Source organism: Kryptolebias marmoratus, linkage group LG6 (assembly GCF_001649575.2).
Source record: "Kryptolebias marmoratus isolate JLee-2015 linkage group LG6, ASM164957v2, whole genome shotgun sequence".
NCBI classification, from domain to species: domain Eukaryota; kingdom Metazoa; phylum Chordata; class Actinopteri; order Cyprinodontiformes; family Rivulidae; genus Kryptolebias; species Kryptolebias marmoratus.
The window spans coordinates 9276022-9291953 of NC_051435.1; the positions used below are offsets into that span (position 1 = coordinate 9276022).

Genomic DNA, 15932 nt, shown 5'->3' on the forward strand with positions numbered 1-15932 from the left:
GTTGTCTTTGTTATATTTTAGACTCATTTTAGAATTGATTTTTACTCATCATTCTCATCCTATTTTCATCATAAAGTTTTCACATACCAGGCTCTATCACAACACTAAGGTTTTGTAAAACGTTTTTATTAAAATTGTTTTAATCTAAAGTAAATGACAATTTGCCTATTGTCAAATATGAGTTTACAGTCATATACAGTAACTGTCATGTATACGTGGTAATATCAGGAATAAAATAACAATTTGGTGCAAGAGAAAGAAAAGATCAATTTTATACAAGCAGTTTCTTTTAGGCTAATTTATTTTATTTTACTATACCTTTAGAAGTTGTTTTTGATGCAAACATCCAACAAAACTGGAACAGGAAGTGTAAAAAGAAAATGTTAAAAACAGGATTGAAAATTCATTGAGTAGACTCCAATTTAACTCTTTTTACTTAGCGGCACAGTTAGAGCTGTGGCTGAAACGGTGCCCAGTGTACTGAAACGTGACGCCAAGGGCTTTTGGCCAAGTTCTGGCATTGATGAAGTGTTGTCAGTTCGCACAATTCCCCACAGCACCAAAAAAAAAAAACTTGTCCTTGGGTGTTTTCATTTATTTAAAAGGGAGAAAAAAAATCCAATTTACATAAGAATTCAAATCATTTATGCAAAGCTTTGTTAAAGCATTCCTGGAATCCTTGAAGTATTTTTATTCTCAAAGTCCAAAAAAAAAAAGTTTTTGTTGACAGAATTATTTGAGGCCAATCAGGCTGGACAGGAAACTCAGAGCGCAGCAGTTCTGAGACCTTCAGGTCACTCATTCAGAGTTTTCTTGATGCCACTTGTGCCTTCTCAGCAATATGTTTTGTGTTGTTATCCCTTGGAAATCGAAAACTTTGAAAGCTATTGACTTCCTGCAGTCTGTGAAAGTTCTTCTTTTTTTTTTACTCGGGATTGTTCTTTCTTTTCCTTTTCTCCGTCTCAACCAATTTCCCAGTCGCTGTCACTGCTGAAAAGATTTCCCCAGAAGGACGGTGTCATCAGCATGTTTGAGTGATGGGAATAACTCGATGCTCAGTGTCTGATCTCCTCTGTGCATAACAGGGACCAGACTGTTTTGGTTCTTATTGTTTCAAAGCCGTATAGTTTTCATTTTGACAAACTCCCAGATGGTTGTGATGTCAGGCATGGAATGGTCTTATTTTTCTGGCTATGCTAAACTTGAGGTCTATTTGGTTGGGCGGTGCACTGATGGCTTCTGTTGATATGAACAAAAGCTCAGTTGCCTTGGTAAAAACTAACAAAATCAGACAAATCTGACAAAGAGATTTTCACTTTCATTTAAACAAATCTATTAAACCAATTTTAAATGTTTCTTTTTTTCAGAATTTTAGAACATTTTGTGTATGTTGAATAAATTTCAACTGGTTAAAACATAGACATTATAGTTTCAGCAGGAAAATGTATCCATAAAGTTAAAAGCACTTTTCAAATTAACATGTTTACCAGAACCTAAATGACTGCTGTGTGTGATTCATGTAGCATTGACTCATGCTGTTAGCCAAACGCCCACACACACACACACACACACACACACACACACAGCTCAGCACTCATTCATGTACTAAATCCCAATGGTTAAAGCTGAGACACAAATTAAGACCTTCTCAGTCAAACGAGTGCTGGATCCATTTTAATAAAAAGCATCAGTGCTGTATTTTATGCAACATGACATTTAAAACAAGCACAATACTGTATCTTTCGCTCAGTTGTTGCCTAACTGTGTACTGTGTTGGAAGGGATGTTTTATTCATGCAAATGTCTTTCAAGATTTAACAACACTTTATGAAACAATTTCTTACACAGAATTGTACGTCCACTTTTCATTTTGGTTGTGTGTCTAAAAGGAAAAGTGTAACAAACACTAATATCAATAAACCTCCAGATGTGTGTCTAATAAAATTAAAGTGCTCAATAAAGAAAATTGGTTCCTTTTAAACCATCATTAGATAAACATCAACAGACACCTCTCTGTCAGTTTTATTCAAAGGATTTCACTTTGCTAAAAGATTACTAAACACTGCTTTTTATGATCAAGTTCTGTTTTTCTGTATCTATTACTCAAATTAGGGTTTCCCTTTCAGGTCAGTATGTTTTACCTGTCTGAGCCAATGGCATACACACGTACATACAGACTTTCTTTTTCTTGCCCATTCCAAATTAATCTGGCAAATTTAAACACACAGACACACACAAAATCACAAACACACCTGACTACACAAGGAAGGTAAACTCTAATTATCTGGTAATGACCTGCTCGGACGATGCGCTGCAGCAAGTGAGGACATGCACACACAGACATGAATGATTAGTGTAAATATAGAAACACCTCTGGGCTCCTGTACAGTCAGACTAAAACTAGTACTTTTATATTCTGTTATAGAGTGTACCTCATTAAAAAAAATAAGTAAAAATGAGTTAAAGACTCCAAATTACATTGTAGAAGTAAAAAAAAAAATCTAATTCTGGGCAAGTTGTAAAACTAAAACTCATTAAATGTTTTACAACAAAGATAAAGTCTTCTGAATTAAAGTAAAAACAAAGTCTTCACAACAGGCGACCTGCTTCAGGTGAAAATCTCAAGAGAGCATTCATGACAAAGAACCAATCCACATAATGATAGAGAGAAAATGGGCTCAACTGCACTCATCTTAGACAGTTTTTTTTCATTACTCCTTTTTTTTTATTCCAAAGGTACAAAAAAACACCTCGTAAAGAACAGAAATGCTTCTCAGCGTATTTCTGTGGGCTTTTTATTAATTTGACATGCAAAAAAATCAATAGTTTCAATTTTTTGGTGCTTTTGTAGTTTTTAGACTAGTTGATGTATTTGGGTGTTATTTGTGTTCCATTATTATTTTGTGTTCTGTTCATTGATCGCTGTAGACGCTGGTCCCTCAAAGAAAATGGCTCCCAGTTCAGCTTTTGGATAGGTAATCTGCGTGATGTCTTTTCTCCTTGTTCCTGTTATTTTCTTTTTCCTTTGGTGCTTTTAGGTTCCTCTCAAAGTAAAAACAAACACACACAAAACAAACAAAAAAAAGCATTCATGACATGTATGATATGTTGTCTGTCTGATGTTTGAGACACTAGATAGATAGATAGATAGATTTGCAAAAGAAGTGTATTTTTCTGTTGTACATTTCTTGTGAGTAATACCGCAGATGAGAACCAAAATAAAGTTCTTTGTAGCACAAAGTCATAAATTCTTGGGTAAAATGTTTGGTTGCTTGGATACTCTACCCTTGCTACCAAGCAAACTACTTGCTAGGCTTAAACTGTCTGCACTCTCCCATTCAAAGGGGGATGTAAGGACTGTATAATATTGCACAATTTTCTGCACCAGTCTGGGGAGTTTTATAACAATTTTCAAAATTTTAAAAATCAAGAAAAGACCATCTAAAATGAATCCCATTTGGAATTTATATTTAATATTCAGTTTAAGGTTTTTTTTTAGAAAAGTAAACATGTCTGTTGAGGAAGATTAATGACACAGTTTCAGTTTCTTTCATCTTGAGCAATACAACACTTATTTTTAGTCAAATACATGAAAATGTCACAAATTTAACAGCAATCCGCCCCAGATCACATCTTCGGACTTTTTAAGCTGAACGTTAGGACTCAAACACCAACAGTGCTCCCTGCTACTACCACTGAAATGTTGCATGGTTAGAAAACAGCCCAGCAGTAAGGTCAGAAGAAGGAGTAGTTAAAAACAGCATATTATGCAACAATGTCACGTCTTGTCTGTTGCTATAACAACCAGCAGAGGTAGCAGAACCCTGCAAATAACCTGTAAGGCTGGTCTCTATGGGAATGTGCATGCTAAGAGCCAGTCCGTGATGGTTCCTTTAAGACTCCAGGCTACAGATAGCTCTGACCTTTGACCCCATTCAGCTGCTGCTTTTTAGAATTCACTCAAGCATTCGGGGGTCTTATACAGAAAATGACTGAGCTACTTTAACAGTAGTGGGATAGAGCCAGAAACTCTCAACACTGTTCATTGATCATGGTGATCGATTTGACATTTTCTGTCTGTTGATCAGTCAGAACCTTGGAAACAATAACTGTGTGATTTATTCAACAGGCATCCATGGCTTAAAGCATTTAATGACTTGGGTGATCCCCTGACTTGCTTCAAGCCAAGCTTTAAGTATGCTAATTAGCCACTGTTAGCATGCTAACAAGCTACACTGTAGTGATGTAGATGATAACATGTCAGCATTTCACCAAATGCTTGTGATAATGCTGAAAGCCAAGCAGAGTTGGTTGGAAGAAACTTGTTGCTTTTTTTTAAAAAAAAGTTAGTCCATAATAACCTACATTGGTTAAAAAAATCCAGCTAGGGTAGCACATTTAGAACTTCCTTTTATGTAGTGTTCTCATTTCTGCAGCTGATGAAGCAGCCATAATTATCATGGGTTCTTTGAAGTGAGCTTGGACTCAATGAACCACAAAGGAAAAGACATCCAATCGTAAATTTAGATCAGCTAAAGAGCTTAATATTACTGTTGATTTTTATTTGAAACAAAAAGGGTAAAAGTGATTTTATTTGATGTACTATGGAACTATGATTCCTCAAAAAAAGCGTGTCTCATTATTACAGTGCACAGTCTTGTACTTTAATAAGATGTGCATACTGATACGTGATGGCAGCAGCATCCCTGTGCAGTCGTGACTCATATATTGGAGGTTTATATGGTATATATTAAATGTCATTTGATACTGAAATAGTGGCAACACACTAAAGCTTAAGCTCATTCTGTCAAAGGTAGTACTTCCAACTAAGTGTCACAAAATTGTGCTTTGCAAATGAAGAACTAACCATGACTTACTAAGATCAAAGTATTTTCAAATGATGAGGCTAAAAAAAAGGTGTTCTCCTGTTCACCTTCAGGTAATGTTTACCTAATCATGAGCTAGGAATGAGCCTTTGAACAGGAAACCAATAACTAACCAGGTCCAAGTGATGAGGCTCAGTCTAAAAGGTGCTCCTCTTTTCATCGGTAGATAATAGTTAGTTCATGGTTAGTTCATCATTTATAAAGCACTTTTTTGTGGTACTTAGTTGGAAGCTCCATCATGTCAACAACATCTCCACTATCTTTCTTTTATCACACAAGTCATAACATCCTTTTCAGAGCACATAAAATGATTCATTCTCCATTTTAAATCCAGAGTGTGTGAACATCTAAATAATGGTTCACAGACCTATTCTTCTTCTGTGCTGACAAACAAAAACCACTGAATCAGACCACAACACCCTGGGCACAAATCACAGCTTACACAATGATTTCCTCAGCCACATTCTCGCGTACATGCGCCGTAGTATTATGGGCAATAATGTTAGGTCACATATCAAAAGTGCTGGCAGCGTAATGACTTGAGCTCTGTTTGGAAGTCCTTTACTCTCTCCCAAAAAACAGAAAATGAAAAGAGTTGATAGTGCAAGGCCACAGATCAAATCTGCTAGTACTGCAGTAAAGGTTTCTGGATTCTCCCCCCCCTTTTATATGCCAGATTGTATTCAGGCACAAAATTGTATTTCTCATTCACTGTGAAGCATGACTTCTCCTGTGAAGATGGACTGAAGTTTCTGATCTTTAAAGCTTTCATGCTGCATGCTTAAAATCATTCTTTATGAAAATATATCTCACCGTGAATAACTACATCTATAAATGCTTATTTTTTAAACAATATATATTTAAAATAAACACTTCACAAACCAAAACAAACAGCATACCAAACTGCGTTGCAGAAATTCGCAGCAATGGTTAAAACCTCTCCACATTTGCTGTGATGCACTGTAATATAAATTTGCGCATTCAAGTCTTAGCATGTGTGAGCGAAGCACCCCCGCCCTCCACCCCACCCCCAGACTCGCTGTGAGCTAAATTATATTTTCTAATCTTCATCTGATACGGGCAAACTGACAGGGAGAAAAACATGAAGGCTTTGGAAGTGTCTGAGCCTGTGTGAGTTTTCTAAGTGTTGTGTATGTGTGTCAACATGAATATTTCAGAGGCCCCACACTGAGTGGCAGCAGCAGAGCATCACCAGAACGAGGACACGCTGCTTTTTTCCGGGTGGAAACTGGGGGGTAGTTGGACAGACAGAGAAGAAGGGGAGAAAAAAAATAAAAATAAAAATGGGCAAATACAAAACAGTTTCACACGAGTAAAGAGATGAGGGAACTGCAATACTGAATCCAAGCTTATAGTGTAAGTGATATTAAAGTTGAAAATGTCTTTATTTTATGTTGTGAAAGTTAAAAGCTGACTGGCATGAAGGAAAGCGGACTTTTTGTACCAGAATGTGATGTATTCTGGGTTTAAGATGATTCTGCTCCAACTGCAGACACTTTGTTGTAATTACGCTGAATAAAAGCCAAACTGAATAGTTTTAATTACTAAAGCAGATCATAGAAGTCTTTTGACAGTGTTTTTCTTTTTCCCCAAAGATATTGACATAAACAGAGGCAGCATATTTCAGAAAAAAAAAAACAATGATGTAATATTTTCAAAAATATAGATTTTTAGCCAGGGAAGGCACTGGGTATCTCTAATATATTTATGTTTTAATATGCTTATATGTCATAAGTCACAACTGTCAGCAAAGCCAAGCAAATTAATCTTCACAAATTAAAAATTAAGGTCAACATATTTCTGGTTATGGCAGCAGCTGGTATCACATTTGCTTTATATCATTTGTGTGCAGAAATTTAGTGAGCTAAATCAATGGAATTCAGGGAGTTATACCTCATTGTGCTCACGCTGGTCAAAGAATTAGCCTGATTAGCCTTAGGTGAAAAGTTTTGGAGCTAAATCTTGCTAATACCACTTAAGCTAATACTAAAATGTCAAGCCTGTTTATCTGATGAGGTTAACAGGATAGAACAGGGAAAAGGACGAGGAGGAGAAGGAGCCCTATACACAAGGCCATTAGAAAGCTGTATGCAGAGCTTCGGGTCACTCCAATGCTGATGCTGTCAAATTTATACAAAATATTGATGCTGACTGAACTAATAACCATTGCAATCTCTACATACATAATAAACCTACTACATTTTAGATCAGCAACAAAAATGATTGTGATTGAATCACATTGAATTAGATAAGGTAATGGGTACATTGTCAGGAAATAAATGTGGATTGCTAACTCAAGCATTTCTTTAACTTACAATAAATTTGTACTGATTCGTTTGTTGTCTGCTTAGCTCATAATCATTGCCATCTTTTTGTCTGACCAGTCATTGTCTAATGCTTCTGGGGCTTAAGCACAGACTCATATCCCTTTTAGATTTAGGATCTTGCTTCTGAACGGAGAGTGATGGTCCAAGCATGAAGATGAGTGTTGCTGATTTCACGATTACTAACAGGATGACTGTGCTTCCAATCCAGTCCATCTGCCACAGGGAAGACCACTACTATGTGTCTAAGCATGTGTGTGTGTGTGTTGTGGGTGTAGTGAGCAGAGAAAAAAAAAATCAGAGTTAAAAATCTGGTTGGCACTCAGTCCAGAGCTAAAATTAAAAAGAAATATGGGCTAAGGCTACTGTCAGACATCTGTTCAAAGCTGTGGGAAACAGAACCGCTGATATTCCTCCCACCTCTAATAAGTCACTTCTCTCATTAATTATAAAGCATTATTTTGACGGGTGTGATGGTTTTTATTTCAGCAGTGAGACTGACAATGATGTGACAGACCTCTTGGGGCTGCTTTATAAATAAACATCAGTACATGTCAGCGAGTGACCTTTCTAACTCACAGCGATTTGCTCCAGAGAGATATTAGATCTGACATTGATGTGCCATTTACTACTATTTCCTGCAAAGGTTGCACACAAGCTTTTTCAGATCTTTACATCAAGCTTTGAAGTGCTTTAACAACGTGTGTAAACTGTTACAAAAGAAAATATTCAAAAGATTCCTTTATGTTCTATTAGACATATTTTCATGCAATTACTAGCTTCATATTTGAGTGGATTTGTTTTTTTTCTTTTGGATCTAGGAAGCTCTTTCAAGAGAAAGCAATTTGAGAATTTTCCAATATGCACAGTTTCAGACCGTTTATTGAACAAATATTTCGCTTACAAATTCACTGCTGATGAAAATGATGCAGTTGCAGCAAACCAGTCTGTTCAGTGAACAATGAACTACTCTCTTTTCATAACAGTTGGCATAGTAACCAGAACGGAGCAGACAGTCTTGCTTTATTGGAAATATCTTCACTGTTACATCTTTGATTGACTGGTCTGCTTACCTGGAAATTTTTACCTCCTGTACAAACGCTACTTGTACTGAAAAATCCAGATACTGCAGCTAACATGAGTAGGTGAATAGTTAGTTCACAGTATAAGTCTTTCTTGTATATCACATTCAGCTTAAAATGTTGCAAATTTCAGTGATTTGTATGACAAATAAGGGAGCCAAGATATCACTAACATTGCTAAAATCAATGCAGCTGCACATATCTCACAAAGCTCAGTTGTTTCCAATGAATAAGGCAATAAACATTGTTCTGAAAGTCTTAGTATCGTGTCTTTTTTTAAGGTAAGCACCTAGTTTAGTACCATTTCATTGCCAACTTGAGATAAATTACTCTTTAATGCTTAAAAATGAGCCTGAAATAGCAAAACAGCATTTTCACTTTTTGCTCATTTTAAGTTTTACCCCATATTTTTATCAATATTTCATAATTCTTGCTTACTGTATTTTAAAGAGTTTGTTATACTTGAATAAGTAGCTGTAAAAACACTTCAGGCATCTACTTACACATTTACAGGTTCAAGTACATAGACTGTAGGTCAGATTTAAACACTGTAGATCTAAAGGAAATTAATCTAAGTCTACATGATGTTCTCTGAAGTGAAGGAAAAACGACTGTGTGTGTAGACAAGTTGGTGGCCTCAGCATTGATCCATGTGTAAGCCTTGGTCATCGCTCCTGGCCTGAAGGTGAGGTGACAGGGGAGTAAAGAGGCTTTCATCAGATTACAGCTCATTCTCTGTCTTTCACTGTCCCTCCTTCCTGCAGCGTGTATCTCACGGCTGCTTTCAACCCCTTGGCTTAGGATCTCTCCTCAGGCCCGCTTTACTCTGGCAGCATTAAATTTGTCATCAATCCCACATGGATTCATTTGTCTTTTCCCAGATGAGCTTATAGAGGCTTTTCAAGTTCATGAGGCAGATATGTTTAAGTACTTGTTCACACATTTTTATGTAAACTCTGTTTTTTTGGGCACAACCGGTCAATGTCTTTTATGATAAAAGGGATTTTTAGGAAATTTATTCCATCCCTTTTAGACTTGATGTAGTGAATAAGAAAAATAATAATAATATGGTGCTATAATGAGGGGAAAGAAAGACTTCCAATCTGGATTACTGGGTAATTTATGTATGATATTGTTTATTATGATTAGCTACTGCCTACCAAAGGGTTTCACTTGAACCCACTCTGCCTCAGTCATTTAATACGTTGGGTTTGGAAGTGAAGAGGTTTGGGAACAACACAAAGTCTTGTTTCACATCATTTGTCTTTTTAAACAAGTTAAATGTCCTGCTGCTGACCAAGAAAAGGTGTACCAAACTTTCAATAAACTCTAAAAGTACAGAAAAAAAATCCATCACCTATTTTACCTTGAGTTTTGGCAGTGCATGGAGTTGACAATAAATGCTAATATCTGTATCGGTCTTGTGTTTACTCCTTTTTTCATGTACTGACTTATAGATTTAGTATTTTTGTAATTTGTCATACTCTTCTGATTTCCTCTGTGGCCTTGGTTCCAACCCCTCCTTTCTCTACTTGCTGTGAATCCTCAATCTTCTCACCTGTTTGCATTCACCAATCACCCCACCCAGTGTTTATATTCTCCTTAGTTTCTCAGTCAGCTGTCAGATCCTCCTGCTTGTTCATATTCATCACCGGTCATAGATAGATGGGTGGATACTTTATTCATCCTCTGAGAGAAATTACTGATTCATATTAACTTAGGTATGTTCCTTATCACAGTCTAGTTTTGCATTTTGGACTTTTTGTATACCTATTTAGTTATTGAACTTTGTTTTAGATGCTAAACTTGCCTCCTTCTAAACCTGCATTTAGTTCCTTCCTCCACTATATATGAAAATAATTTCAGTACAGCCGTTTGACTAAAACTTGCCATACTATTCTGCAAGTGTTATAGAGAAACCTACACCTCATCTTTACACAAACACAAAGGTAAAAAATCAGAAAATCTCAGTTTTATGCAGAAATTCCATTACTTAAGACAAGCATCTAGACAAACCAGAGTTACAACAAATGCTGCAGTACTTATGATCACAGTTTCACACACATTTACAAAAGCACATGGTATATGTACACACCCTGCCAACATTTTAGTTTATGTACAATAATATAAAAGCTGTGGCAGATGTCCTTTCAGCATACAAATGCCGTCATTTCCTATATGCTAAGGTAAAAAGACATTATTGGACTCTTTTTGAGGAAAAAAATGTGTCAACAGTTACTGAGTTTTAAAAAGTAAGCCTGCTAACTTTATTCAACCATAAATGTTTGGTAATCTAGTGAACTATACACTGTAGACTGCTTTCAAGCCTGTACTCCTGCTTTTTTGAGTTCAGTAGATTTGAATAGATAATGAACTTCATACTCCTTTTAAAATATTTCTTGAAATAAGAAATGACTTTGAATGGACCTAATTGTGTGTAAAGACTCCCAACCCTATTAAAGACATTACATTCTGCACTACAGAAGCAGAAAACTTGAGTGAAAGAAATTTAATTTCTTTCCAGCAGCGGAACACAGACAATATGTTTCTTCTGTAATGGTGTGAACAACTAGAGGCTTGAAGCCATTCTGTTGGGCAACACATCCACAAACACACTTCCTCTGAAGAAAGCCTCATTTTGTATCTCCCACTGTTTCTATTAACTGTGCTGCTCTCTCTCTCTCTCTCTCTCTCTCCTGAAAAACTGCATTCAACCATAAAATCTTTGTTTTTACCCCCTTTTTCTCTGTGTGGTAAATTTTGCTTGAGTGGCACAAACATGTATTCTTCACACAATATAAATGTTCAAACACTGCACAGGGTCTTTGGCTAGATTTACACTGCTGCATTAAAACTGAGATAGGCACTGATGTGTCTACTCTGATGGTATGTAAAGATTCTTCCAGCTACAACATGACAGCCAAACACAAATATTCACATAGTACGCTGCATTGCCAGAGGGCTCTTACATGCTGCGAGTCGAATGAGTGGTTTGAAACTAGAGGCTTCCAATGTGACACAGTTGACATCGCTCTGATGCTGTATGGACGTACGTACAGTTTTCTGCCTGAGGGGCTCTTATAATTTGAAAGAATCACAGACAGCATGCTGGTGAACACATAAACATATCTGACAACAACTTCACACCAGCTTGTGGTCTATGTGTGTGTGTGGGTTTAAATAAAAAGGGCAGAGGGGAAAACATCACTGTTAATGGAATTGGGATTGACATTACCTTTAATTACCCTTTCCCTCATTCCATTCTGGTTTAAATTTCCTCTTCTTCCTTTGTTTCCACTACCCCACACTGATCACTCTTGTTTTTTAATTAGATTGTATAATAAACTCTGTTTTACTTCTTACTTTTCATGTCCATTGAGCTTATAACTCCCGATGTACACTCACAATGATGTTTTACCCTCTCTAACCTTCTCCTCCAAACATAACAAAGGAAAACACTGAGGCTGCATGTTGTAGGCTAGACAGAAGAGTCCCTGTAGTGATTTCTGTTCTCTGTTTCAATGTTCTTGGCTTGTGTTCACCACACTTATATAACACTTCATCACAGCAACATGGGCAATCCATGACTTGGGTCCTTTGGTTCAGTGATAACCGTTTTTACCTCACATTTAAAGATAGTGTTTATAAGTGAAAAATATGTTATTGCTGATTAAATACTAGAAGGATTGCTTTCCATTATGTGAGGCTAAATCTTACCCTCCTTTGCTGCTTTCATTTTTGAAACCCAGACTCCAAACAAAGACATTCCTCTATTTTAACACTTTTGATACAAAAGAGAGAGAAGAGATGCCATAAGGACACAGCTCTTTCAGATCTGTCCAGACTCATCATCAATCGAGCCTGTCGCTTTGGCCACAGTCCCAAGTCTGAAAACTGGTTGGCTCTTGGTTATGGTTATATAACTCTCAGAGAAGGACCATATGGGGTGTTCATTGGGGATGAATGTGTCGTCACTCCAGTCTCTGCACCTTATTCCGTTTTGTAAAATAGGCCTGGACAATCATTATGTGACACTGTTACTGAAAAGCAATATCAACAGCTGCCTTTCTTTTAAAATCGACAAAGAGCAGAAGGCACTTAAAGACATGTCAACTAAAGTGGAGCGTGTACTGTTGCATTCTGACAGGATAATTGCCTAAAGGATCATTAGTATGCCATCAAAACTAAAAGTAAACATTACAGATGTTCAGTTTACTCCAAATCTCTTACTAAAGGGATCCATTGGGAGACTTAAAGCTGAGCTCTGGTGAAGTAGAAGTGTGACCAGCTTTGTTTATTGTGAACTGAAGGTAATATGACAATAAAAACTAGCCACTAATCCAACTGCATGTTTCAATGTTTCAGTATTGATTCTTTAATCTATTTCATTCTCTCAGGGTCATCTGTTTGAACACAAACTTCTGCCCAGGAAATGAATCACTAACTGAGGGAGAGTCTTATTAAAGCCATTTAATAGCTTTCAGTGTAAGAATGTCTGTGGGCAGACACCCGCGCCCTCGCTAATGCATCATTTCAAAACAAAAGCATATGGCAGGTGAATAAACCACAGTTCTTAATCTTAAGTGTGCTTGTGGCATACACACATTCAGCTTTCTTTATTCACTCACTGCGCAGTCTTCAATTCTGTCTTATCGCCAATGATTTCCACTTACTAATACTATTTTATCATTTATAATAGATGCAACACAATCATCTCTGTGCTTAGGGAAGACTAAGTGGCTTATCATTTTAAAGGGGCTCTTGAGCTCATAAAAGCCAAATGAAAGTAAAATTATACTTTATTGAATGTGGGTTGACTATCACAATAATATACTCCTTACTTTTCCCCCCATTTTTGGATTTCCTCTTGCACCTTATGGACAGTTGTGCACACAAGCTTTACAGCAAACAAAACACTGACTTGCACACATATTTAGAGCTGAAGCAGATAAGCTCACTTTGTTCAAGTCTAATTGTTTACTGGTGATACATTTAGTCAGGCCATTTTCAGAAAAGCGACCTGTGATGTAAACAAAGACCATACTGAACAAGACAGAATTTCAGCCTGTAATTAACTGTTTTTTTTGTGAACTATCATAGATAGATAGATAGATAGATAGATAGATAGATAGATAGATAGATAGATAGATAGATAGATAGATAGATAGATAGATAGATAGATAGATAGATAGATAGATAGATAGATAGATAGATAGATAGATAGATAGATAGATAGATAGATAGATAGATAGATAGATGGAACATGACTTGACTGGATTAATTTGAGTCCTATGGGCTGTCTATCCCAGTTATACACAGTGGTGTCAAATTCATAGTTTAGTCATTTACATTATTTATTCCCACACAGCATGCAGGATCCATGTGACTGTCACTGATCTGAGACCTGTGAGGGGTCTAGGGTCGTGTGTGAGAGCACCAAATGTTCTCTGAAGCAGCGGTTTGAAAACAATAGAAGGAAAACAATAGAAGGAAAACAATAGCAGAGCAGAGGCTGCGCTCCATGTGTCTTCCATGTCCAAAGGCACTTACACTGATTGGCATGTGGGCAACAAAAACCTGGTTCTGCAGCCGTTTTAAAGAAATGTAGGTGATGTGTGGAAAGGAAAAACCCAAACGATGCACTTTTATTCTTCATTTGTCATAAAATAACTGTCATGAAATGTAAACAAAGACGTTTTTACTCACATCAGATCAGAACATGCTGTTCTTCCTTTGACATTTTTTGAGTCCAGAAGCTCCAGAAAACCTTCTGTCGTCGACTTGGTCAGTTTGAATAACCCAACATCAGCGAGCAACTCCAGAAAACCCCGGAGCGAGGATGAAACAAAGCTGAACTCCTCTCCTCTGCTCCACTCACTGCCTCCCGTTGTATGACAGACAGACACGCAGTTTGTAGCCAACACCTCATATATTATTAAAATACCTTAATGGATAAGTGTAATGGTAGGGAAAATGGGAATGCTGCCTTCCGATTTTTTTTTTTTATTCCATGTTTACATCATGCGCCCAATTATCTCCCTTCAAAAAGATCAGAATGTGCACTTCCTTTGTGCGCCCAGTCCTTCTCCCCCTCAGCGGGTTAAACCATTCCCACAGCCCGAGAGGGGGAGGAGGAGGATGGGATCTATTCATGGGAACGAATGGGTTTGGTGACTCGTGGCCAAATGTTGTTATTGTCGGGGAGGATAGAGAGACGGGGAGTTGGGGGGAATGAGATAACTGGGAAAAACGAGAAAGTGAGAAAGCTAAAAAAAGAGACAATTAAGCAGCTGATCGCAAATGGGGAAAGAATGTTGAAATGAAAAAGCATGGAAAAAAAAAAAAAGACATAATAATGTTTTAATGAAGAGAATAATGCATATTTATTTGTAACAGGAACATAGTTTATTGTTGTTGTTTTCTTAGATTGCAACACCAGCTTTCACACATTTTTCTTCTCATGTGCTATTAAGGGTTGTCTCCAGCATCTTCTCGTGCTCTGTTGCGCATAAGACATATAATTAGACTCTACAATGTGCCAAAAGAACCAGGCTATTATTTGCAGAGCTGCGTCAGTTCAGCACCTCGGAGAGCTCCCAGTCAGCACAAATCCACTTCTGTAAGTGGGAAAATGTTCTTTCTGAAATCGTTTTGTTCCTCTAAAGACCTAAAAATAACAGGACGGGTTGTTCTTTTATGCATTTACACACCAAATAAAGGGTCATTTTAAGATGAAGACCTCTCCCTTCACAAACAACCTCTCTCAAAGCAGCCCAGTCGGTGTTCACATGTCTGCAGAGTCACAGTCATTTCCGAGCTTCTGAAAGATATTTTGCAAAAGGAAAAGAAAAAAACCCCATAAACACGTTAAAAGAAGCGAAACAAAATTCGCTCAAACCGTGAAGTTGCTGCATGAATGTGAACACAAGACATGTGCTAATAGCGCCCCCTCATGGAGAGTAATCGAGAACCACGTTAAATTTCTTGCAGTTAGAATGGGTGAACAGGTTTCAGTGTTAATACAGCTGAGATAAAAAAAAAACTAAAACAACAAACTAAAACAAACAAACAAACAAACAAACAACAATCTGCTGTTGAGGTGTTGGGACTCACTTTTTATCTGACGGACATCAGTGTGTTGTCACATCGAAAATAAACATCCACTCTGGTACAAATACAAAATACAGCCTTGGTACTTACTGGGTAGTAACTGATACTTACTGAGTACATACCTGATACTTATTACTGGTACTTACTAAGCAATTCCTGGTTCTTACTGGGTACATTCCTTGAAGACACTGGGTACTTAAGAACGTAAGTACCAAGTATGTACCGGTACATACTAGGTAAGTACCAAGTAACTAATACATTCAAACATAGTACTTATAGGGCATGTACTTGGCACTTACCGGGAAGTAACTGGTTCTTACAAGGTACATACCTTATGGTTGCTAGATAATACCTGATACTTACCTGGAAGTTGGAACATAAGTATGTACAAGGTAGGTACAAACAAGGTAAGTACCAAGTAAGTACCAGGTATATACTAGTATAAACTGGCACTTATCAGCTACTTTGTATTGAAAGGGTACGTACGTGGTAAGTACCAGATACATACAG

At 37.1% G+C, this 15932-nt stretch overlaps 1 protein-coding gene across 1 annotated transcript in view; it reads right to left on the reverse strand.

The window, feature by feature from the left end:
• The window catches only part of tmem198a (transmembrane protein 198a), a 30051-nt gene extending 15634 nt beyond the window's left edge, over positions 1 to 14417 (reverse strand). Inside the window, exon 1 of the mRNA XM_017423922.3 lies at positions 14019 to 14417. The gene's annotated coding sequence lies outside the window, so the exon portion shown is untranslated. The remainder of the gene's footprint in view (positions 1 to 14018) is intronic.
• Positions 14418 to 15932: the final 1515 nt, after the last annotated feature.